Below are 25,689 nucleotides of genomic sequence, written 5' to 3'. Positions count from 1 at the left end.
TCAAGGATTCAGGTCGTCGCCATTGTTTATTTTCAGTCGCCTCTCTCCATAACAGTAACCTATTTTTAAAACTTTCTTTTTGAGTTTACACTGGATAAATGAAAAATAAATAATAAAATCAATGAAAGATAATATTGGGTTTGAAACCTACGGTACTGAAAATTCATGGATTAAGGATATAAATATAATTCTTCCCCATATATTCCTTGTTTCAAACAATAAATTCTTAACTTGAATATATTTTTGTATATATTTTAATCTACAGAATTTAACTTTAATCATTGCACTTATATATATATATATGATGATTGCAACGTCTTGTCAGACGAGTGCCACTCCCTCAGGTACTGAAAGTTCATGAGCCCGAAGATAACCTTAACTTTAGTCCTGCCGAAAAAAAAAAAAATAAAAATTCACACGCACAAGCAGACATGACACTGAAGATGGTCACTGGTATATATACATATATATACATGCACGCATGCATACACATATGCACATACATACATACAAATAACCCACATATATGCATGCATACATACACACTACATATATGCATACATAGACATACTTATACATAAACATACACAAGACGGTCATTGGCATGCATACACATATATATATATATATATATATATATATATATATATATTTAAATGCAAATATACATATATACAGATACACACATATCTGTAAACATACACATATATGTACATACACCATGAATACACATACATACGTATACAGACACACATGCATACATACAGATATACATACATACACATATACATACATACGTACACATACGCACATACATATATACACACACACTTACCTACATATACATACATGTACGTAAATATGCATTCATACACACATACATACATGCCCACACATACACACATATATATGCATACATACACAAATGTATAAATACACATACACACGCCCATATACATACATGCACACATACACACAAACACACATATACATACATATAAACATAGATATACACACATACACATGTACATAAACATACATACACCTATATATATATATATATATATATACATAGATACATATAATAATGGCAGATCAATTACTACATGCTTCCAGCATTTCAGACCTACACGCGTCACAACTTTTCCATTGCAATAGGACCGTTTTTTTTGTTTTTTTTATAGCCTGAGGGAGTATCTGTACCTGATGGTGTTACAGAGTTTTAGCTTTGTATGACAGCTAAATCTCTCTCGCGAGTCTGTTAATTTTATATTCATGTGTTGCAAAAAAATGAGTTTGAAACAAACTTTATTTTAAAAAAAAAAAAAGAAAAAAAAAGTGCAAGCGTCTTTAAATAACTTTCAGTTGGACTGTCATGTCAATTCGTACGTTGTTTTGTTTGGAAAATTATATGCGAGTCTGTTAATTTTATATTCATGTGTTGCAAAAAAATGAGTTTGAAACAAACTTTATTTAAAAAAAAAAAAAGTGCAAGCAGGGAGGAAAAGGGACAAAAATGGTCCAATCGCTGATCACTTACTTACTATTTATGACTTTTGGACTATTTATTCGTGTGTATTTTGCATGTGTGTGTGTGTGTGTGTGTGTGTGTGTGTGTGTGTGTGTGTGTGTGTGTGTGTGTGTGTGTACGTATGTGTGTGTATATGCGTATATGTGTGCCTCTACGTGATTACGTTTGTATATCTGTGCGCATGCACACGTATGTTGGCGTATGTCTATGTACGCATGTGTTTATTTCCATGTGTATGCGGGGTGGAGGGGGCTCCCGTAAGCCGTGGTGAAGGCAACCCCTCTAGGAGAAGCAAATCTCTGAGTTAAAAAACATAAAGCGGGAGACCACTATTAAGCTGGTCTGCAGTTTGATATATATATATATACATATATATATATATATACATATATGTGTGTGTGTGTGTGTGTGTGTGTGTGTGTGTGTGTGTGTGTGTGTGTGTGTGTGTGTGTGTGTGTGTGTGCGTGACGACGGAGGAAATATTTTTAAATAATAAATTTAAGCCAACAATTAATATGCGAATTATTTACTATATTTCTTTTTATGCGTTTGTGACGATTAAGGGAAACTAAGCCAGGGTTATCTCCCTTTAACTTGTCTCGATCTGTCTTTCTCTATTACGAAACAACAACTCTAATAGGTATTTCGCACATATATGTACATGTGTCTCATTTTGATTTCATATCTGCTTAATATTGATTCAAAAATATCTTAGATGATTAGAAATAATTGAATTGTTTCGAACCTCTATTTATCAATTTAAAATTAAGAAATACATAGTGAGATATAAAAATCTACAAAATGAATGTCCGATCTCGTAAATGTTCAAAACGAGGAGACAAATAGCGAAAATATTCAGAATCGTATAAAACAAAAAGAATACATTCTGTACAAACAAATAGTAATATATATATATATATATATATATATATATATATATATATATATATATATATATAAAGCTGAATGTGTGTGTGTGTGTGTGTGTGTGTGTGTGTGTGTGTGTGTGTGTGTGTGGTCACGAATAGGCTCCTATATGGTTGACTATTTTAAAAAACTGATTACATATAATGATAGAAGATGTATCGAGACACAGGAATGGGTATGTTTGATCTGGCAGAACGGTGGTTCATTAAAATTGCGGGGTCTGCGTTCGCACCTGGTCCACAAAGTATGTAAATAAAAAATTTTAAAATTAAAAAAAAAACGTTTACAAGTGTTTTTGATATAGATGTACATAAGAATGCTTTGATAAGTATGTTTTAACTTAAATAGGGATGGTATAATAAAATTGTGGGCTCTGCGTTCACGCCTGGCCTCCATAGAATGGAAATAGGTACAAACTTTAATAAAAACTTTTCATATCTATCTGTGTAAGTATACTTTGATAATTATATTTCAGTTTGAAGAAATATGGTATAATAAAATTATGGGGTGTTCGTTCACACCTGACCTCCATAGAATGGAAATATGCCACAAAGTTTAACAAGGTTTTTTAATATAGATCCACAGAATATTGTGATAAGTGTTTCAGCGTGAACAGGTATGGTATAATAAATTATGGGGTTTATCTATTTTATTTTTACTTTCATCATATTTTGCTTTGGTTTTGATACCCCCAAATTCGAAGCTATCTCTTTACAACCCTTTCTTTTCATAACCTATCATACTTTCATAAATCAGAGTCCATTTTCTGTAGGCTATTTTTGAACCCAGTCAACGACGGGTACTTTTACTAGTACTTTTGCTATAATATTAAATGAAAGATGAGAAATAACAGTTATATATAACTTTATTATATTATTAGAACAATAAGGAAAAGTTAAGTGGAAAATTAAGAAAAATAACTCTTTAGGCCTTAGTATTTCGAAGCTAAATGCTTCTCATCAAAAGAGGACAAGTGCCAGAATTATACAAAATGCACATATAGAAAAAAAAATGGCATTTAGAACTGAAATAAGAATGAAGGAATAGGGTAATGTGGTAAATAGTAATTAAAATTAGGTGCAACATTTAAAATGTAACAATAAGGTGCTAATACGTAATGTAACATGTGGCCGCAGCTGAGATTGAACTCACTACACGAGTTTGTAGTGTAATTCCAATCTTGTCTGTAATTGAATACTTGATGCTTTGCCAGGGCTATCAAGGGCATTTTTTGTCGTGATGCCATCACTAGATAGGTTGCCTACCATGGCTTAAGAGAAGCACATCTACCCTCAAGAAGAGGACAGACCGCGCCAGTTTCCCAACCTGATATTTTACCTCGGGGTACATGCAGTACCTCACCCTCACAAATAGTCACCTATCTGGTACTGGCCAGGCTCAACGTTGCTTAACTTCAGTGATCTGGCGAGAACCAGTGTGTCAACATGATTGTAACGTATATACAGTGCTTTGGGGTAATTGCACCAAAATCCGGGGGTAATTGCGCCAATTAAAAAAAGTGCTCTTTATATGCGTGGTTGCTAAAAGAGCACTTTTAGCTAGTTGGCGCAATTACCCCAAAGTGCAGTAGTATAAGGTACTATAAGAAGACTGACTGAGAAGCCATCAGGGATCTCATCAGAGATGCTTCATAGGGAAATATCTTTTCTCTTCCTGCAGAACAGTGTGCAAATGAGACCACTGGATAGTTTAAAGCACATGTTCTCACACAGAAGTTCTATAGCAAACCTCACTCTCACCAATGGTTTACTTCTACTTGTGTAGCTGCCATTACTCAGAGGCAACATGCATACCAGAGATTTATCCGGCATAAGTCCAGTGCAAATAGACAAAAGTTTATAGAAGCCAGAAGTAATTGTAGGAAAGAAATAGTGGCAGCTAAGAGAGAATATACTGAAACCACCAAAAAACATATTGAAGTGCAGAAATTAGGAACTCATGATTTCTGGGAAATCTACAACACTGTACTAAATAATGGGCAATCAACAATTTCCCCACTATCCAACAATCATGAGGTTGTTTGCAAGACAACCGAGAAAGCTAACATGCTTGTCTCTAGGTTTCCCTCAAATCACTGTCTCCCTGATTTTCTTTTGCGGACAGAAACCACACTAGATGATCCAAAAATCACCCCTTCTCAAGTATATGATATCATGAAAAACCTAGACACCTCAACTCTAAACTCATCCCGGCTGTACTATAAAAAAAAATGCTCTGCTGAGGTTACTACAGTTCTTTCCAAACTCTTCAACAAATCCTTAAAGAATCTTACTTTCCTGATTGCTTGTGTGGTACTAGTTTACAATTAAGAATTGAGCCATTAAATTATAACCCCATTAGCCTCATCTTTCTTTTTGCCAAAATATTTGAGTTCATAATTAATCAAGCTCCAGTCCACTACCTTACAGTTACTAAATTTCTGTTAGACCAACAATATGGATTTAGGCAAACCTGTTCTACTGCAGGTATCCTAACTGTAATCTCTGAACATATGTACTATGCATTGGATAGAGCAGAGGAAGATAAGGCAGTAGCCCAAGATATATTTAAGGCTTTTGACAGGGCATGACACGATGGTCTTCTCTGGAAAATCAGATCAAATGGTATCACTGGACGAATACTTAACATAATTAAATCCTTCTTAAATAAGAGAAGAATCCAGGTTGTCTCTGAGGGTTGTACATAAAAACAATATGATATAACTGCGGGTGTACCTCAGGGGTCGATCCTTAGACCTTTATTATTCCTGATATTCATAAATGACCTCCTTGATGAATTTGCCTCTGAGATGGGTATATTTGCTGATGACACCGTGCTCTATAATAGGCACAGGGGAAAACAAATGAACACATATTCAAGACAATGGAGGAAACCCTTAGGGAATACCTCCAGTCTGTAATGGAATGAGGACAAAAATGGATGGTCATATTCGATGCTGCCAAGACTAAGCTTCTTTCCTTCAATAATTACAAGAAAATTTCTCAACCACTAATAGTTATGGCTAAAGATACATTACCTGAAAATACTTCATTCAAACTCCTCGCCTTAACATTCACAGGGAACATGAGTTCGAAACATTGAGGGCATTGCCGTGGATGCTGCGAGGAAGGTGGGTTCTCTCTACCATGCTAGAAATTACTTACAGCTGAAAGTATCCTGTATCTCTACAAGGCCACCATTCGCCCATGTATAGAGTATTGTTGTCGCATTTCGGCTGGTGAATCTGCTGCTAGTGTCTCACTTCTGGACAGGGTTCAAAAGAGAGTCGCCAGCCTAATAGGTCCTGAACTGTCAGCTAAGCTTCAACCACTGTACCATCGATGAAATGTTGCATCCCTCTGCCTATTTTACAAGTATTTTAATGGTAGATGTTCCAACGAACTACAAATCGTTCTATCCCCTCGACGTAAATATCCCCGACAAACCCGACAAGCAGCAAAATCCCACCCCTACACAGTAGAGATCCTTAGATGTAAGAAAAACTTCTACTCTCATAGTGTCTTCCCCAGAACTGCTAGACTTTGAAATTCTCTTCCAGGTTCCTGTTTCTCTGACTGTACTGACATGCACAAGTTCAAGTGTAATGTAAACAGACATCTTGCTGCTCAACTCCCTACATAGTATCCCTGCGATTTATGTCCCAGATAGTAGCCTCCTACATCAAAATGGCACTGTGCCTTGTTTGTAAAAAAGTAGTAATTAAAAGTAGGTACAACGTATAAAAGTTTTTTGTACTATTACCTATTTATATACTACCTATCATGTTTACATATGGCAATTAAGCTACACAGATTTTTTCGCATTTCATCCTCATGAGGATTCGTCGTATATATATATATATATATATATATATATATATATATATATATATATATATATATACACTATAAAAAACAAAGGTAACGAACACACATACACAATTACCATGTTGTCAAATACTCAAATACATACATATTCACACAATGAATATTTTGACTTGTAATTTCTAGTCACACTACTTTTCCTAAGCACGTGTTGAACTATGAACGTTTTACTGAAAAACAACTTTTATATTCGTTTTTTTTTTCTTTGTATAAAAATATTTTTATTACAAAACTATATCTTCCTCCAATTTCTCTTTCAGCAAACTTTGTTTATGTTTTAGATAGCACTTGTTACCTGGTGACCCTTCCATTATTTCAGTGCTTCATTTTATTGGATATGAGCAGGCAACTCCTGGAAGAAAAACATTCGATGGGTTGTACACACGCAAATGGATTCAAATATTAAAAATTCGTATATCCACCAATGTCTAACAGAATGCATGATTTGGCTCAGAAATATGGGAGTAGATATCGGTCAAAGGTCGAGACAATAAACAAAGGAAATATTAAACATTTCAATAGGAAAGAATGTGTTTATAAATAAAATCGTCAGAGAGAAAAAGTCAGTCAGAGAGAGAGAGGATGAGAGAGAGGATGAGAGAGAGAGAGAGAGAGAGAGAGAGAGAGAGAGAGACTGCAGTACGTGTCACCATTTCTTCAATGCCCGACAACCGTCTAACAAAGCACCCCTCCACGCCTTTCAGTAAACGTCAAAACAGAGAATAACAATTTATCACAAAAAAGCTGATTGTCGAAGTGAAATAAGAATAATATATATTTTTTAGATCAACTGTGTTGTGACTTTTACTTCACTGCATTGAAATTGTTGACCCAACGGTCAAGGAGACTCTGGCGGATTTATCAGCAATAGATATTACATTTTGGTCAGTCGTTCATAAGAAAAGGTGGTTGCTTTTTTTTTTTATAAAGGAGTCACTACTTATCAAGGCCTGGAGACCACTCGAGGGTAAGAGTGTACAGTAGTCAATGAGACAGTATCATTAGTAGTGGAAATTTGGTAAATTGGATATCTTAAAGGGACGGCTCATCAAAAACTTGTTTACATTGGACTTGAAGACAACCATATTGTAGTTAGCTGGAAATCAGGTAAACGGAAGAGAGTTCTAAGAAAGAAGCTTTGTTCATGGAATCTACGTTTGAGTTTAGGCACCGATAAAGAGTGGAGGAAAATTATTGATAGTAGTTTTCAGCGTACATTATCAAAGAGATGATAAGACAAAAAAAACAATAGACAACGGGCGTAACTATTCCATTCAAATCTTCATCATATATTTCTATGGAAAGTTGCTAATCCCTCTCTATATCTATATTTTTATGAAAAGTACTCGACTGCACTCCAATCACTGGTTCCTCTTTGTAAGATATTTACAGTAAGAACTTGTCTAGTTATTACAACAGAAAGTAACATTCCATTCTGCCCCAAATACCTATTGTTAGGAGAAAATTCCATGTACAAAGATTCTTTGCAAGATCTTCCCCTTTTGTAGGACACACTACCGAGAGACTACTTCCCTGTTGATTATAACTTGGTCATCTTTAAATCTAATGTCAACAAATTTTTGTCATAAAATGCAGTTCATACTTTTGATCAATCCTAGTATTTCCATAGTGTTCCTCATCTCTCGGCTTATAATCATTCTTTTTCATTAACTCATATCCTTGAGTGATTCTTGGCCTTGATAAGTGGTGACTCAATAGTAAAAAAAAAAAGAAATTAATTTGTGTCGCCATATAATTTCATTTGTTTCGGATTGTTGTAACTAAAGTTTGACTATAATTTCCTTGTGTATCCATCTTGTCACACTGAAATGCCTACTAGATACCAACCTCGGGTATCTTCGGTGTCTCTGTACAGGGGTTTGTCGGAAAATCGGACATGAGGATGCTTCAAGTTTGAACTAAACCCTGACCAAACATTCAAGCAAAAATGAAAATGAAAAATTCAAAATCTACAAACTGGCAGGATGTCGTCCAGAATAAAAAGATCCCCTCAACATGGATATACACTGGGTCATATGAGGAAAGCAACGGTGCACCTTCTCCTAGTGATGTTACCACAAGTAACAACACTAAGCTGGATACTCCACCAGACCAGATTAACTCTAGTCCTGGAATTCGGCAAAACCAAACAAGGACCACCATAAAAAGGAACTATAATCTTTTGAGGAGAAGAAAATAATTCTTCACTGTTTCACATACTCAAGGTATGGAAAGAAAGAAGAGTAATATATTCGAGGCCCAAATAAGATCTCTCTTACCAAAGGAAAAGGTATTAGAGACAACAACCAAAAACTTATTCTCGGTCAACAAAATACAAATAGCAGCCATAAAGGGAACAGCATCTATTCTTAAAAAAGCCCTTGGATATAAATTTAAATCATAAGAGAATCAAGTTTTAGCTCCTGGAAGGAGCTTCTTGATTTCTTAAAACTTACTGAAGTTAAATGAAAAAAAAAAATTATTTAGAAAAGCCATTCTTAACAGGGGGAGGATTTTTTTATACTCTACTGTTATTTTTGTGGTAAGTGTTCTATTGGGCTTCAATCTCTACAGCACTCTTTTCTGTCTTGACAAACTCAACTTTTTAATTCCTATAGTCCTTTTCACACAAAAGACATGTTGCTAATCTCTCTCTCTATATATATATATATATCATTTCTATGAAAGGCGCTCGACTGAGCTCCAATCTCTGGTTCCTCTTTGTAAGACATTCGCAACAAGAACTTGTCTAGTTATCACAACAGAAAGTAACATTCCATTCTCACTCCAAATATTGTTAGGAGGAAATTCCGTGTATGAAGATTCTTTGAAAGATCTTCCCCCTTGCAGAACACACTACCGAGAGACTACTTCCCTGTTGATTATAACTTGGTCATCTTTAAATCTAATGTCAACAAATTCTTGTCATAAAATGCAGTTCATACTTTTGATCAATGCTAGTATTCCCATAGTGTTCCTCATCTCTCGGCTTATAATCATTCCTTCTCATTAACTCTTATCCTTGAGTAACATTCCATTCTCCTTCTAAATGCCTATTAGTAGGAAGAATGTCCATATACAAAGATTCTTTGCAAGTTCTTCCCACCGCTTTTTTCTTTATGTGAAAAGTACTCGACTATGCTCCAATCTCTGGTTCTTCATTGTAAAATAGTCATACCAATAGCTTGTCTTGCTACCACAATGAGCAAAAATTTCCATTTTCTTTCTCAGTGTGTCTAGTGCCACAAACAGTTTCTTCACAATCGCTTCCCATCTATAGAACACGTTGCTACATGATTGCTTCGTTGCAGATTACAACTTGCTCGTCTTTAAATACAATAGGTGCTTACCTAGTTAACAACTCGATCTGTGGCAAAAACACTTGTAAACCTTTTTTTTTTTTTTTTAATTTTTTATCTCCATACTTTGTGGACCAGGCGCGAACACAGACCCCACAATTTTAATGAACCACCATTCTGCCAGATCAAACATACCCATTCCTGTGTCTCGATACATCTTCTACGATTATATGTAATCAGTTTTTTAAAATAGTCAACCATATAGGAGCCTATTCGTGACCACACACACACACACACACACACATTCAGCTTTATATTATAGATATATATCAATATATATATATATATATATATATATATATATATATATATATATATATATATATATATATATATTTGAAATGGGTATATTTAGGCAGCAGTCAAGCACATATAATTAAATACGACGGAGATACATTGCATTATGATTCTTTTTTTAATTTTTTCAATTTCTGTATCATTAGAACCCATCACCCTACTATAAATAACATTGCATTCGAGAAGAGCCATAACGTGTTAAAATGTCTAGATAACATGTAAATGGTGAGCATTGCAAATATTGGCCAATAGACTCGTTAATTTTAATACTCGGATGTTTAATCAACTTAGATTTTTAATCGACTTTTATACTTTTAACCTTCTATCACCTGATACAATTTATTGTATCTTTTACTTTTCACTTTTTTAATTTCCATTTTTCGCTCCTACTCACTTTCACCGAATCAACACCCAAAGATGATTCGCGGCCAAATCGAAAGTGCTTTTGACTACTTTGGAACTTTCATCAATATTTTCCATTTTGATATAAAAAAAATATGGAAAATCGAAGAAATAAAAGAAAAGATTATAAAGCAAAGAATCTCCATTGTATTTAATAATATATGCTTGAATATATATATATATATATATATATATATATATATATATATATATATATATATGTGTGTGTGTGTGTGTGTGTGTGTGTGTGTGTGTGTGTGTAGTAAGCTTTGAGGGTTTGTATTACTGTACACATAGATTCGAAAAAGTTGTCAAAAAAACAAATATATAACAAATAAATGTTATCAAAGGCAAGATAAGTTACTTTTCTACCAAACTGGATATATTTTTCGTGTTTTTATTCAATGTAACATGTTTATTCAGCTCGAAAACATACAGTGTTTACCGATGTATTGGAAAATTCAAATTGGCGCCCGACACTCTCTTTAACACGGTAAGTTCAGGAAAAGATGTTATAAATAATAAACTAGACAAAATACTGTTAGAAATTCGCTCATTATATGTTATCGTGACATAAGTTGACATATATTCGGTGTTTTTTAAATAGTATTTTATCTAGTTTATTATTTATAACACCTTTTCCCAAACTTACCATGTTAAAGAGAGTGTCGGGCGCCATTTTGAATTTTTCAACACATCGGTAAACACTGCATGTTTTTCGAGCTGAATAAACATGTTACATTGAATAAAAACAAAAAAAAATGCGTCCAGTTTGGTAGAAAAGTAACTTATCTTGCCTTTGATAATATTTATTTATTATATATTTGTTTTTTGACAACTTTTTCGAATTTATGTGTACAGTAATACAAACCCAGTTTTGAAAATAAATATGTATGGCAATTAAGCCACACAAAGAGGTTTTTGCATTTCATCCTCGCAAGGATTCGTTAGGCTATTGTATAAAACAATCTTACTGCATATTTTTTATATATTTCCTTGATGCTACATTTTCTAGTTAGCGAATCAGATGCTTTGTTATTCACACACCTATTTATTGCAGCCACTGATCATGTATTTATCAGGCACAGGTCCATTTGATCTGTAATTCACCTCTCTTTTAGTTTGTTTTTGGATGGGTAGAGCCTCTATCATGACTATTAGGTGACCTAGTTTTAATCTGGATGTGTTCAGATAAGTCCACTTAGTTTTTTATATTAGTTTATTAATTATTACTATATTATCATTATTGTTATTGTTGTTGTTATTATTTATTTATATGTTTTTTATTTCTTTTATTTGTGTGTTCTAATCCTAAGCAAAGATATAGTTTATATATGCATATGTTTGCTATTTCATTTCTATGGTTTAATAAATTTGATTTTTTTTTAAATTCTAGATAGCTAATTTCTCATTCAGACATAGTCTACACGGATTGTCTAAGTTCTCACATATGTTGACTTGATATATTAGTTTCCATGTGACAGTTGGCAAGCGTCCATTTCCTTGAGCTGCCAGTAGTGGTTTACTAGTGCTCTTTCTATTCAGCAAGCTTGTTTTTGAATGTATAATATGTTCGTAATAGTTGCTTTTAAAATCTAGGAAGTTTATCCCTATGCCACATGAGTAATTTTATAAAGAATTAATAAAAGTTTGTAGTGCTGCTCCTGGCTTTGGATAGTGTATTTGGCGATAGTAATGCCTTTGAAAAGTGCCAAGAACAGTGCTAACAATTAATATACATATAGTTAAATTTAAAAGATGAATAGAATCATTAATGCTATGAATGGATCACCAGTTAGTAAGTGCTAACTAAAAACATGAACAGAATTTTATGAATGATAAAATTAAGAATAAACGAAATTTTATAACAAAATATTTTTAAACAAGAGATAAGAATATAAAAGTTATTTTCAGTTATTTATGCAGACACATGTTTGGTTAAGAAGGTTGGACTATGAGTCACAAGGCTTAAAATTGTGTAGATCAATATGTTTATAGTGTGATTATGTGTGTGTAAGAAATATATATATGTGAGTATTTGGCAGCGTGGCATTGTGTATGTGTGTGCAGTGGTTTACCTTGTTCTTGTTAGTGCATGTATAGATATGTGCAAGTTGATGAAGGCTAGCACATGAGTCATTGAGTTCATTTCTTTTATGACTTGCTTTCCCTGGAGCAGGATGAGGGTCGAGTGATATTCTTTGGTTACTGTATGCATTGACTGCCTGGCCGGTGAATTCTCTGTCTCAAGCTTTTGTCTGTTTGTTTTATAGGAGTTTCTAACTTGTAGTTTCTAACTATGTAGGCTGACTATTTTGACATATTGTTACTTTTGGGGCTTGAAACGAGTTGAATTGGTTGGAAAATGCTTTGAGTTATCACTTTTATGTGAAAACTTACTTGCTTTAAGAAGTGACGTAGAAAGAAAGAGGGTAAATAATTAGAGACATTTGCTTTTTAACGTTTGTCTGAATCACTTCAAGATTAAGTCTTTTGAATTGAAAGCCATGTTTAATTTCAGAAAAGTTTCTGATGGGTAGCTATTCTGTACAAATCTTAGAGATGAAGAATTTTAAGTGGGTAATTGTTCTGTACACGTCCTGGACTTTATAATTTTGCAAGCGAAGGCCAAAAGATGCTTTTGGTGTTGACATGAAAAAGTTATGTGCTGAAATGCTAAAAGATTCAATAGTTTTATGGAGTAATTCCGGTTCCTGAGAGGTTACTAGCAGAACGTCAGTTCCTATCGCCAGTATTTATGAGTAGAATCTCCCAACTTACAGTGATCACATCCTCATTGTATATAAAAAATATTGCAACTAATTCATTACAAGTTTTCTGCATCTTTCGTCACTTCTTGGTTACCTGCACGACGGTTGATGTGGAATTCTGGTTTGATTTTAAGTCACATTGAATTTTTCAAAAGCTCAGATAATATCACCTGTGTGAGCTACATCTACAAGACAAAAAAAGTAGTCTCTCAAGTAGACTGGTTGACCCTGACTGTTGATCAATGATTGATTTTTCCACCCTATTGTTGACTGGTTCTTTAGTTCTTCTGCCAACGCGCCACTATCATGCTGCTCCCCATGACATCACCAGAGCCTTGTTAGCCAGTTTAAGTTCTACATGTCTGCCTGCCATGGGTGGCCCAATCAGACGCTAGCGACTATATTCTCATTCTTCCACAATTTAGGTCTGAAATGAGAGTCTCTTTCATCCCATGGTATAGCTTAATGAAGCCATCCTGGACTGTTACCACCTCTGCACAAATTATGACGTGGGGTTGGTATTTGTGAAGCAAATCTGGAGAGAAAATCACATTGGTCCGGGCAAGGAGCCCGGCCAGATATATGAAATATTGTCACCTCTGCTCTTCACAACATCCAGTTCTGAATAAACTATCAGCCCAAAGTGCATCCTTTTATCAACTTGACTCCAACTTATTCAAACTTACATGATTTGCATAGCAACATCTCAGGATTGATTATCCTGGATGCTGGAATGGAGACATACCAAGTTGTCTCTGCTGACACCGATGCTTGCCATCAATGGACCAATGTTGAATCCCCTATAATTATGAATGCGGTAATGAGCACATGTGTTTTGCGTTATTTACCAGGGAAAACACCTGGTAAATAACGCAAAACACATGTGCTCATTACCGCATTCATTACATATGGTCTGGGGGTTAGTCGCTCAGCTAGATAGTATTAACCTCCTTCTCAGCAAGGGAAAATGTGACATGAGGTCGGAAGGTGAGGATTAAAAAACGAGCACCCTTTTCAGAAGATTGAATACAAGATGTAAAAAAAAGCAAATTTGCAACATTTTCTTATTTCAATTCAAGCTAGGCTGAAAAGCTGCTGAAATAGCTCGCAATATCAACAACATTAGTCAACAGAAAAGATCTAATTCTCCTCCACAACAATGCTCGACTGCACATTGCTAAACCGACCTTGCAGAAATTCAACAAATTGGGCTACGAAACTTTGCCTCATCCGCCATACTCTCCAGACCTCTCACTTACTGACTTCCACTTTTTCAAACATCTTGACAACTTTCTGCATGAGAAATGCTTCAAAAACCTAAGCGATATAAAAAATGATATCAGAACGCAAGATTTTTACATTAAATATTCACACACTTGTTTTACATTGACAAAAGTGTGTTCATTCTCATGGGGCTTATTTTGATGAATAATTTTTTGTTCGAGCCAGGATATGTTCATCTGAATTTAAAAGTTAAAAACCGCATAAACTTTCTTGTCAACCTGATACATACACACATTTATGCATATATGCATTTATTCATACATGATGATTGCAACGTCTTGTCAGACGAGTGTCACTCCCTCAGACATTTAAAATCCATGAGCCCAAATACCTGAGGGAGTATCTATACAAAGATGATGTTACAGAGTCTTAGCTTTGTACGACAGCTAAGTCTCTCTCTCGGTTCAAAAGTAAGGTATAAAAATTTAATTTAAATTGAATCAAAAAATTACCTTGGATTTATTTTATGTAATGTACATTCTGTTGCACTTTTAAAAGAAAATCATTGAAAATTTTATAAAAAAAAAATATAGGGACCGCATTTGATTCTTGGCCGCCATCTTGGTTACTGCCAATTACAGTCAGGATCTGATCTGAACTACGCCGCCATCTTTGTTCAACATAATGTCACAACACTTAATAGGTTATGCGCCCAGCCATTGTCTTTTCTTTGACGGATCGGAATCTAAATTTGAATTGTAGCAGGTAAAATTTCTGGGATATCTACAGATTCGAAAAGTACACAAAGTGATACAATCTCCAAGAGAGAATATTAACAACCCCGAATTTTTTGAAAAGAACACGATTGTTTTTGCAGAACTGATTCAATGCTTAGACAATAGAAGTCTGTCTCTGATTATAAGAGATGCATTGGATGATGGATGGAAAGCATTGAGCATATTAAGAGAACATTATTTATCAAAAGGGAAACCGAGAATTATATCACTATATACAGAACTAACGTCTCTGAAATGTAACGAGGATGAAATTATTACCGACTACGTTATAAGGGCAGAAACAACCGCCAATGCCTTAAAACTCTCAGGTGAAATAATAAGCGATAGCTTGTTGATATCAATGACCCTCAACGGACTTCCAGCCGATTTTAAACCATTTACAACTGTTATAACGCAAAAAGACAAACCCATAAATTTCAGCGAATTTAAAGTGGCATTGCGCAGTTACGAAGAGACTAATCGTATGCTCGTGGACAATAATACCTCCAGCAATATTATGAAGTTCAAAAATGCATCTCGAAAACAGACACCACCAAATTATGCACTGCACCGCAATGTGTTCCCCAAAAGTAATTTTCCCAAGAAAAAGAATAAAATTATCTGCTATAATTGTGGACGACCCAACCACAAAAGTTTCCAATGTCGATTTAAACGCTCTAAAATGGACTCTGTAAAAAACATTGGGAACTTTGAGGAAGAACATACATTTCTATTCACATGCAGCTTTGACAATACCACAAACGGTAAAAATATCCTTGTAGACTGTGGTGCTACAGCACACGTTATCACCAAGGAATCTGATTTTATTCATTTTGATTCAAACTTTAATCTTCAAAGTCATTTTGTCGAACTTGCCGACGGTAGTCAAATAAATGATATAGTCTTGAAAAGAGGCGATGTTAAAATGTCCTTAAATAATAATAAAGGCGAAATCTGTTACTGTATTTTAAAAAATGCTCTGTTCATACCTACATTTAAGCAAGACATATTTTCCGTGCAGGCTGCAATTAAACAAGGTGCAAATATAAAATTTGGTCAAAACAAGTCAAAATTGATATACCCCAATGGAACTGTATTTGACATTAAAGAAAATGGCCGACTATATTATTTAAAAAGTATGGTTCCCTCAAAAACTGCCTGTCACGACTTAGAAAGCTGGCATAAAATTCTAGGACACTGCAATACAGCTGATATTAAAAAAATTACCAAATGTAGTCGAAGGCATGAAAATAATACCTTCAGACGATCTCCCAAATTGTGATGTGTGTGCACAGGGGAAATTGACAAAATATATAAGCTGATTGCCAGACAAAAAAGCTACGAAAATTCTCTCACTTGTGCATTGTGACTTAGCAGGTCCGCTTAGCCCGATGAGGAGAAATAATCTAAGGTTTTGAACTTTATTGATGATTTTTCCGGTTTAATTCTAGTTTATTTTCTAAAAAACAAATCCGACACTATCCTCGCCACTAAGAAATATTTAGCTGATATTGCCCCGTACGGCTCAGTAAAATGTATTCGCTCAGACAATGGGACTGAATTTACTAGTAAAGACTTTGAACTTCTATTAATTAAACAACCATATTAAACACGAGAAATCTGTGCCGTATTCCCTCTTCCAAAATGGTACTGCTGAAAGGGCATGGCGAACCCTTTTTGAGATGACAAGATGCCTACTTATTGAATCAAAATTAACGCATAGTTTATGGATGTACGCTTTAATGGCAGCAGCATATATCAGAAATAGAACATTCAATAAAAGACTAGGCAAAACGCCGTATGAAGCGTTTTGCGGTGTTAAACCTAAATGAACAGAATGTGGTTCTGATTGCTTTGCATTTATAGAAAATACCAGTAAACTAACTACTAAAAGCGAAAAAGGTATTTTCGTAGGTTACGATAAAAACCGTCCATCATATTTAATCTACTTTCCAACCCAAAATGCCATAAAAAGGGTTAGATGTGTAAAATTCAATGATATATTAAATTTAAAAAATGGCGACCCAGTGGATGAAAAACGTGAAATATTACCTAGCATCTTAATCGATCGCAATGACAATATTAATAATGACGACAATTACAGTAGAACTTCTGACAAAAACCAGACACATCGATACCCAATAAGGGAGTGAAAAAGGCCAGACTTCTTACAAATTAAAAAGATACAAGATTACACAGTGGATTACTGTTACTCATTGAACAGCACACCAGAAAGTTATAATGAGGCGATTAATTCAGAAAATCACCAAGAATGGGAACAAGCTATGATATCCGAATTGAAAGCTTTATCTGAAAACAACACATACAAAATAGTCGCAAAACCAACAGATAAAAATATAATTTCTTCACGCTGGGTTTTTTCCAAAAAAAAATCACAGCTTCTGGCAGTGAAACTATTAAAGCAAGATTTGTTGCAAAAGGTTTTTCACACATTTCTGGAGTGGAATATTTTGCAACATTTTCACCAACGACAAATTTAATGACAATTAGAATTTTATTACAATTTGCCACTCAATACAATTTAAAAATACATCAAATGGATGTAAAAAATGCTTATTTAAATGCTCTGATTGACTGTGAAATCTATATTTACCCTCCAGAGGGATTTAAAATGAAAAATAAAAATTGCGTATGGAAATTGTCTAAATCGTTATATGGGCTAAAACAAAGTGCACACAATTGGAATTTAACACGCTATAATTATTTAATAGGACAGAAATTCAAGCAATGTCTCGTAGACGTGTGCATGTATACCAAAAATATCGGTTAATTTTGTTTTTTTGGGTTGATGATATATTACTCACCTCAAACTGCGACGACACTTTAAAAGATGTTAAGAATAAATTAACTAAAAAAATTAAAATGGCCAATCTTGAACGACTGTCATGGTTCCTCGATATAAAATTTACCTATGAAAAATGAAACTATAACTATGAACCAATCACGATACATTGAAAAAATTCTGCTCGTTCGGAATGCAAGATTGCAAACCGCGTTCAACGCCCATCGAAATGGACATAAATAAAAATATAGGGACTGAAACAAAATCCATAGATAATCGAATATACAGGGAAATGGTAGGGAGCCTCATCTACTTGATGACCGCAACTAGGCCTGACATATGTTACACTGTAACAAAGCTATCTCAAAACTTATCGAAACCGACAATTAAGGACCTTAATCGTGCAAAACAAATCCTTTGTTACCTAAAAGGAACCAAGGAACAATCTTTAATATTTAAAAAGTCTACATATCCTCTAAATTTAGAAGGATTTTCAGATTCAGATTGGGGTAACTCTGAGGATAGAAAAAGTATAGTGGGGTATTGTTTTAGACTGTCAAAGACTGGACCTATGATCTCTTGGAAAACTAAAAAGCAACAAATTGTTGCCCTTTCTACTTGTGAAGCAGAATATGTGGCCCTGACCCATTTTGCGCAGGAGGCAATTTTTCTGAACACCCTTCTAAAATCTATTTTAAAACCATATCTAAATAAAAAACCTATAGTAATTTATTGTGATAATCAAAGCAGTATCTTATTAGCAAATAATTCTATGATTCATCAAAGGTCGAAGCATATTGATATCAGAAAGTATTTGATGTAAGTACAAGTAAGTCATAGATCTTACTTGATAACAAAAAATGAAGCAGAGGGAATAGGGTGAAGAAAAAAGTGACTTCATGTGAATGGATAGTCTGGTGAAAGGTAAAGTATCCAATGACGGTAAAATCCAAAAATGCAGAATCTAAGAAAGTTAGTTAAATTTCCATTCGAACAAGTAAATTCCAAGGGAATTGCGTAAAATCAAACTATCGGAAATGAAAAAAAGTAATTTGATTTTATTTTAGTTGTTTATCTGTTTGAATTTGTTATTCAAGAAACAAAAAATATAAAAATAATGCTTAATTCAGCTTTGAAAAGTGAGGGCGAAATCTGGTCGGCCGACTCTATCCCCTTATTTATGTAAAAAGTAAAAAATGGTATGGTAAAAAGGTCGGAGGGAAAACATTCAATGGAGGTTAAAAAAAACAATTACATAAATAAGGGGATAGAGTCGGCCGACCAGGTTTCGCCCTCACTTTTCAAAGCCTAATCAAACGTTATTATTTTTTTTGTTTTTGTTTTTTGAATAACGAATTCAAACAGGTGAACAACTGAAATAAAATCAAACTACTTTTTTTCCTCTCCGATAGTTCGATTTTATTTCAGTCGTTCCCCCCTCTGAATTCGTTTTACAAAATAACTACAAGTTGCAGAGCTTCAAATGATTGGACTTTTTATGGCCCATTCTTTTTCAGTTAAAATAGTTTTTAAGAGGTCAAAAATAGGTAAAAATTGAAAAAATCGTGATACATTTTGGACAGTGATCTGAGTTTATTTTTATTTTTTAATTTTTAATCACTTTATTGTGCCATCTTGGTACAGCTTTGAATTTTTCAATTTCGATTCTAGCTGGTAGCACTTAAATACTTTTGAAATCACGACTCTATAATAATATATATGAAATCTGAACAAATAAAATATCATATTTAAGCGTATTTTATGCCTAGGCAAGACGGGCGAATGTTATATAAATATACTTGTAGTGTTAGAATTGTTTACTAACGATATATATATGCTCTGAAAGGGCAAATCCATTTTTATTGAGTTTAAATATATATAGCAATTTTTTAAAATAAATTATTGAATATATTCATTAAAATTATATATATTTTCCTATTAAAACGTATATATATATATATATATATATATATATATATATATATATATATATATATATATATATATATATATTAAATGACTTACTGACTAAATAGTTTTCTAATGAATGATAAAAAAAAAAAAAAAAATATTTTTTGTTTGTTTTTTTATAGTTTTAAAGGTTAAAAAACTTCCAAGACTATATATATATATATATATATATATATATATATATATAGTTATAAAAGGTGCAATGTCTGTCTACAGCTGAGAGAAACGGTATACCAGCCATTCACCAAAGCACTACGAGAAGAACTCAAACCACAGCATCTAACGATGAGCGGTGAGCATGTTAAAAGTATTGCCACACAATGTGAGGGTCATGCACGTTTTGTGCACTCTGAGCATCAGTGTGGTAGTTTCAGTAACATGTAAGTGTCTAGTTACATTTGAAGGGTCTGTAGCAGTCGAAACTTGCTACAATCACAGCCAGGTGCTAATTCTCATGGCTCGAGATTTGAAATCCATTTTCTCCCTGGCTTGTACAATCATGTAACCACGTACATAAAAGGCAAAATCGCAAACCTTCTTTCTCTTTCTCCCTGGCTTCAGTTGGCAGCAGACATTCACCTGAGCCTTGGGCCCCAGGCCTAACGCCAGACCTACATCTAACTATTGGATAACTAATTTATGTCCCCAGATCAGAAACTCTTTTCACGACTACTATAAATATAAGTATGCACGAACACTGCACTCTCCTACTAACCCGTTTCTCTCTTGTACATGCTACTAACAAAGATAACAAATAAAGTTGCTTTTGAATATAGAATGAAACTCCATTTCCTTGTCTCTTAGGGTCCATCATAAGATAAGAGTGTAGCATGGGGACTTAGGGTTAGACCCTGTGTTTAGGCACTGGGGACTGGTTATACTAATTGGCCCTGTGAACTAGGATTGTCTGGGAACAAAGTAGTCTTCAAGAGACAGTTGAAAGTAATATGCTCTGGAAGATGATTGATTCTCATGGAACCAAATCACCTCATAAATTATCATTGTCGACATCATCATCATCGTCATCGTCATCATCGTCATCATCATTGTCACCGTCGTCATCATCATCATCAGCAGCAGCACCACCACCACCACTTCATCATCTGAAACACTTTCACTTAAGATGTTGGCAGCTTTCATGTACTTCCTACCATAAGTATGCAATGTCTTTCTAGAAAGAATTCTAACTGGAAAGATATCAGGGAAACGAATGCCATCAATAATCATTTAATTAATACAAAATAAAGAAATGATGTTCAACAACAACATCATCATCATTATCGTCGTCATCATTGGTTTAACATCCGTTTTATATTTCGGTATGTTTTGGACGGCTTTTAGGAATTTACTCTCAAATTAACTTATCTTTGGCCAGATCATTATTCAACCTTCATAACCATGCATGTAACAGACTTTCTATGGAAGCCATTTCCTTAGTTGAGGCAAGATGTTTTATAGGTCGGATGGCCTTCCTGATGCCAATACAGTGAGATGATGGAAACCAGTGTTTTTATGGAGAGATGATTTCTAGGTGATTGTCCACCAAGGCTAAAGAGCACTTCACCTTTCCTCATATGAAAGAGAAATACTTCATACAATATGAAGAAGTCAGGCCCAGTTAAGACTTTGGCTTATCTGTCAGGTGGAGGTATGCGGTGTCAAGGCCAATATATGTTCTTGTAGTACCTTTGGGAAAAGTATGAACACCCTCATCTTGGTAAAATAAGAACTTGTTTATTATGATTCATTGACAGTAGGTATTATATTTTGACATTAAGTGACTTTCCAAGGGGTTCATATGTTGTATAATACACAAAATAAATATCAAACTAGTCACCACCACCACCACCACCACCACCACCACCACCATCATCATCATCATCATCATCATCATCATCATCATCATCATCATCATCATCATCGGTTTAATGTTTGGTTTACATGCTAGCATGTGTTAGATGGCTTTTAGAAATTGACTTCTAAACTAATCTATCTGTGGCCAGGTCGTTATTTATTTAAACTGCATGACGTGAGATGCAACAGATTCTTTTCCTTAGTTAAGGCAAGATGTTTTATAGGCCGAATGCTCTTCCTGACGCCAACCACCACCATTGAGAGAGTCTCTCAAGCTGTCATTCATTATCAACAGTCTGACTGCTCGACAGATTTTGCTTGCTTTAGCTTCTATGCGTGACGTCATGTTTCAGTTAACAGGCCTTGTTTCTCGATGGTGGTGTACTAACCTAGTGAAGTGATGGGAACTTGTGCTTTTATCGAGAGACCATCTCTAGTTGATTGTCTACCAAGACTAAAGAGTGCTTCACCTGCCCCAACGGACAGAAAATAAATGTTAGTATTTGTGTTACGATATCAGATAAAATGAAACAATATATATATATATATATATATATATATATATATATATATATATATATATATATATATATATATATAACAATGTATCTTCGACGATCAGGTGATCTCATATTTAAAAAAAAAAGGTGAAGGGTGATTATGTATGTACAATCATAAAATCTTTGTCTCTTATTGTTTTTTTCTTTTTCCCTCAAAAAAAGACTTTCTCCAATTTACTTGTGACGCTTTCTGTGTCTTATTTTATTTTATTTTTTATTTTTTTTATCTCCCGTCTGTCACTTTGCATTCTAGATGGTCCTCTTTCGGTAACCGGAGATTATCGTCAGGTTGGTAAGCGCCTCCGCAGATCTCTTGAATCTCTAAACAATGAACTCATGAAACTTGAGCCAGACGCATGAGATACACCGAATGTCTGCGTGGAATTCTTCAAGTCTGATTTGTTTACACGATATAAGATTACATCAGAAATTGTTGGAAAATTAACAAATAATGGATGAGGCAAAGTTGTGAAAGTCTTGGTGATTTGTTCCTACTTACTTGCCTCCCCACGAGGGCAGAGTTAGACATAGGGTCAGTTTTTAATGGGAAAAAATATCCAGCTCACAAAATGAGTCATTCTGAATTGAAGCAAAAAAAAAAAAAAATTGAAAAATTTATCCTTCACTGACCGAAGGCTGAGCTAAGTACAGTATCAGAACAGATACTACACTTTGCACCTAGTCAAAAGACCAGAGTTTAGCTTAGAAGTTTGCATGAAATCTACAGAACAGAATTGATCAAATTTAATGTAAAGAATCCATAAAATAATGGATGTGCTTTAGTGGTGTAAACATTTTTACTACTACTACTACTACTAATACTACTACTAAAATGATCATAATAGCCCTCAGTCACCACCCTCCCACAAAAAATTATAAGAATTGTAGTTCCAGCATCAATAGGCATCACAACAAATAGTCAAATGGGTGGAAAGACTGAGGAGAGAAAGTACTGACTAGACCTCCACTGGATAAATGCAAAGAAGACTAGGACCTTAGAGAGGCTTATTGCCACTTAAATTCCTGTTCTGTTGCCAGTGAGAAATCAATGGCAAGCAGCCGTGGCGATAACGCAAATTCATTTGCAAAAGATTATCAAAGGAGCTGGAGAGTACTGGATATCGTGAGAGATTTTTTGTCATCCAGATTCCAGGGAACATCTTATATTGTAGTCAGTGAGTAGATCCTGATGACATTCGTGAGAACTCTAGTAAGTAGTAGTAGTAGTAGTAGTAGTAGTAATAGTAATAATAATAATAATAATAATAATAATAATAATAAGAAGAAGAAGAAGAAGAAGAAGAAGAAGAAGAAGAAGAAGAAGAAGAAAAAGAAAATTATACAGTGGACGGTATTGATGAAAACAGGTGGAATCTTAAGAAAAATGCTTGAGTGAGGAAACCAACCCACATAAACTACAAACACTAACCATCCACATGAAAACTGCAACAACAGTAAAACAAAAAAATGGATGAAACATCACATAGAACCGAGGAAACTAAAACTGCAAGAAATCTTATAAACTACGACTCCCCCCCCCCGCCCCCAATAGCCATCAACTCTGGCTGGTACCACGCAAAAATAGTCGTGAAGAGTTAAGGAGGATGGAAGAACCAAGGAAGGATACACTATCCAGACCTCCACTGGATGAGTGCAAAGAGTGTTGGGACCTTAGGGAGACTAATTACCACTTGAATTCCAATGAAGATCAGTGGTCGTTGCCAGTGAGAAATCAATGGTAAACATCTGTTGCGATTACACAAAGTCATTTGCAAAGGTTATCAAAAGAGGTGGAGAGTACTGAAAATCTGGGGAGACTTGTTGTCACTTAGATTCCAGAAAACACCATGTGTTATCATCTGTGAGTAATCTCTGTGTGAGAAGCCCAAGTAGTACAAATAAGAAAAATCTATATATTAATACTGTAGTACTTTTAATGTAGGTACATGTGTCACATTTTCCAGATTATAAATTATTCGATCGGGAGATCCTATTTATTAAAAAGGAATATAGAAGGTGATAACATACTACAAACATTAAATTAGTGTATACATACACTAATTTAATGTTTGTAGCATGTTATCACCTTTTATCCTTCTTTATTAAATAAAGAGGATTTCTCGATCACTGAAGACACAATGTAAAAAAGAAAAAAATTTAATAAATAAAATGATGTCAGTCTTAGGCTATGATCCAAGGTTAGTATCTTTTCTGCCTAAAGATAGTATAATGATATTGTGGGGTTTCTGTTCGGGCCGGGTGTTCATGTAATGGAAACATGTCACAAGCTACTATAATGATATTGGAGATAAACCGTAATAACCAGATATATTCTGACACTACATTAATCAGATTACTTACATAAATACTTTTATAGTTTTAACAAAAGGACTACAATAATATCGTGGGTCTCCATTTATCCTGCATGTCCACAGAATGTCCAGCAGCAATATATTACATATAAAAATGCCACTGTGAAAATTTCCACAGATCTTACTACTACTACTACTACTACTACTACTACTACTACTACTACTACTAGTAATAATAATAATAATAATAATAATAATAATAATAATAATAATAATAATAACAGCAATAATGATTTAATCAACAAACACAAAAAAGAAGCCAAAATGATAAACAGAAAGAAAGCGATGTAGAGAAGATGGAAAATTGGAAATGTAACTAGCAGGGAGAGGCTAAATAAGAAACATGAAGAACTGATGCAAAATATCAAAGCAAAACAAAGGAGATTAAGACAATACAGATACAAATCTGAACAGTACAAGCAAAACAGGACATTTGAAAACAATGAAAGTCAATTTTACTAAAATGTGAAAGGAGGAAAAACAAAAAGGGAATGACCAAGCCCGACAGAAACAAGTAAGATATGGGAAGAACGACAGGATCACAATAAAATGCCGAATGGATGAAAAACATGAAAGAAGAGTTACAGCAAATCGAAGAAGGAACAGTGAATGAAATTAGCAAATCCTAGAGAAAACCATAGGTAAAATGGCATACTGGAGAGCAGCAGGGCACAACATGATACATGCATATTAGTTCAAAAATTCATATTACATGAAAGGCTAGCTCAAAACCTGAGATGTATACAGGAAACAAACGTCCAGATTGGATGTCAAAAGGTAGAACCACACTGATACAGAAGGACACAGAGAAAAGACCCGCCCCCACCAACTATAGGCCTATCACGTGCTTACCCACGATGTGGAAAACACTAACAGCACAACTGAGGGAATGACTACTGCTCCCTGAATAATCATGGACTTTTTCCCAAGGAACAGAAAGGATGCCAAAAAGGAAAAA

The sequence above is a fragment of the Euprymna scolopes genome, chromosome 17 (assembly GCF_053919585.1).
Source record: "Euprymna scolopes isolate OS-2025 chromosome 17, ASM5391958v1, whole genome shotgun sequence".
In the NCBI taxonomy this organism is placed as follows: domain Eukaryota; kingdom Metazoa; phylum Mollusca; class Cephalopoda; order Sepiida; family Sepiolidae; genus Euprymna; species Euprymna scolopes.
This window is presented reverse-complemented; position numbering follows the sequence as displayed.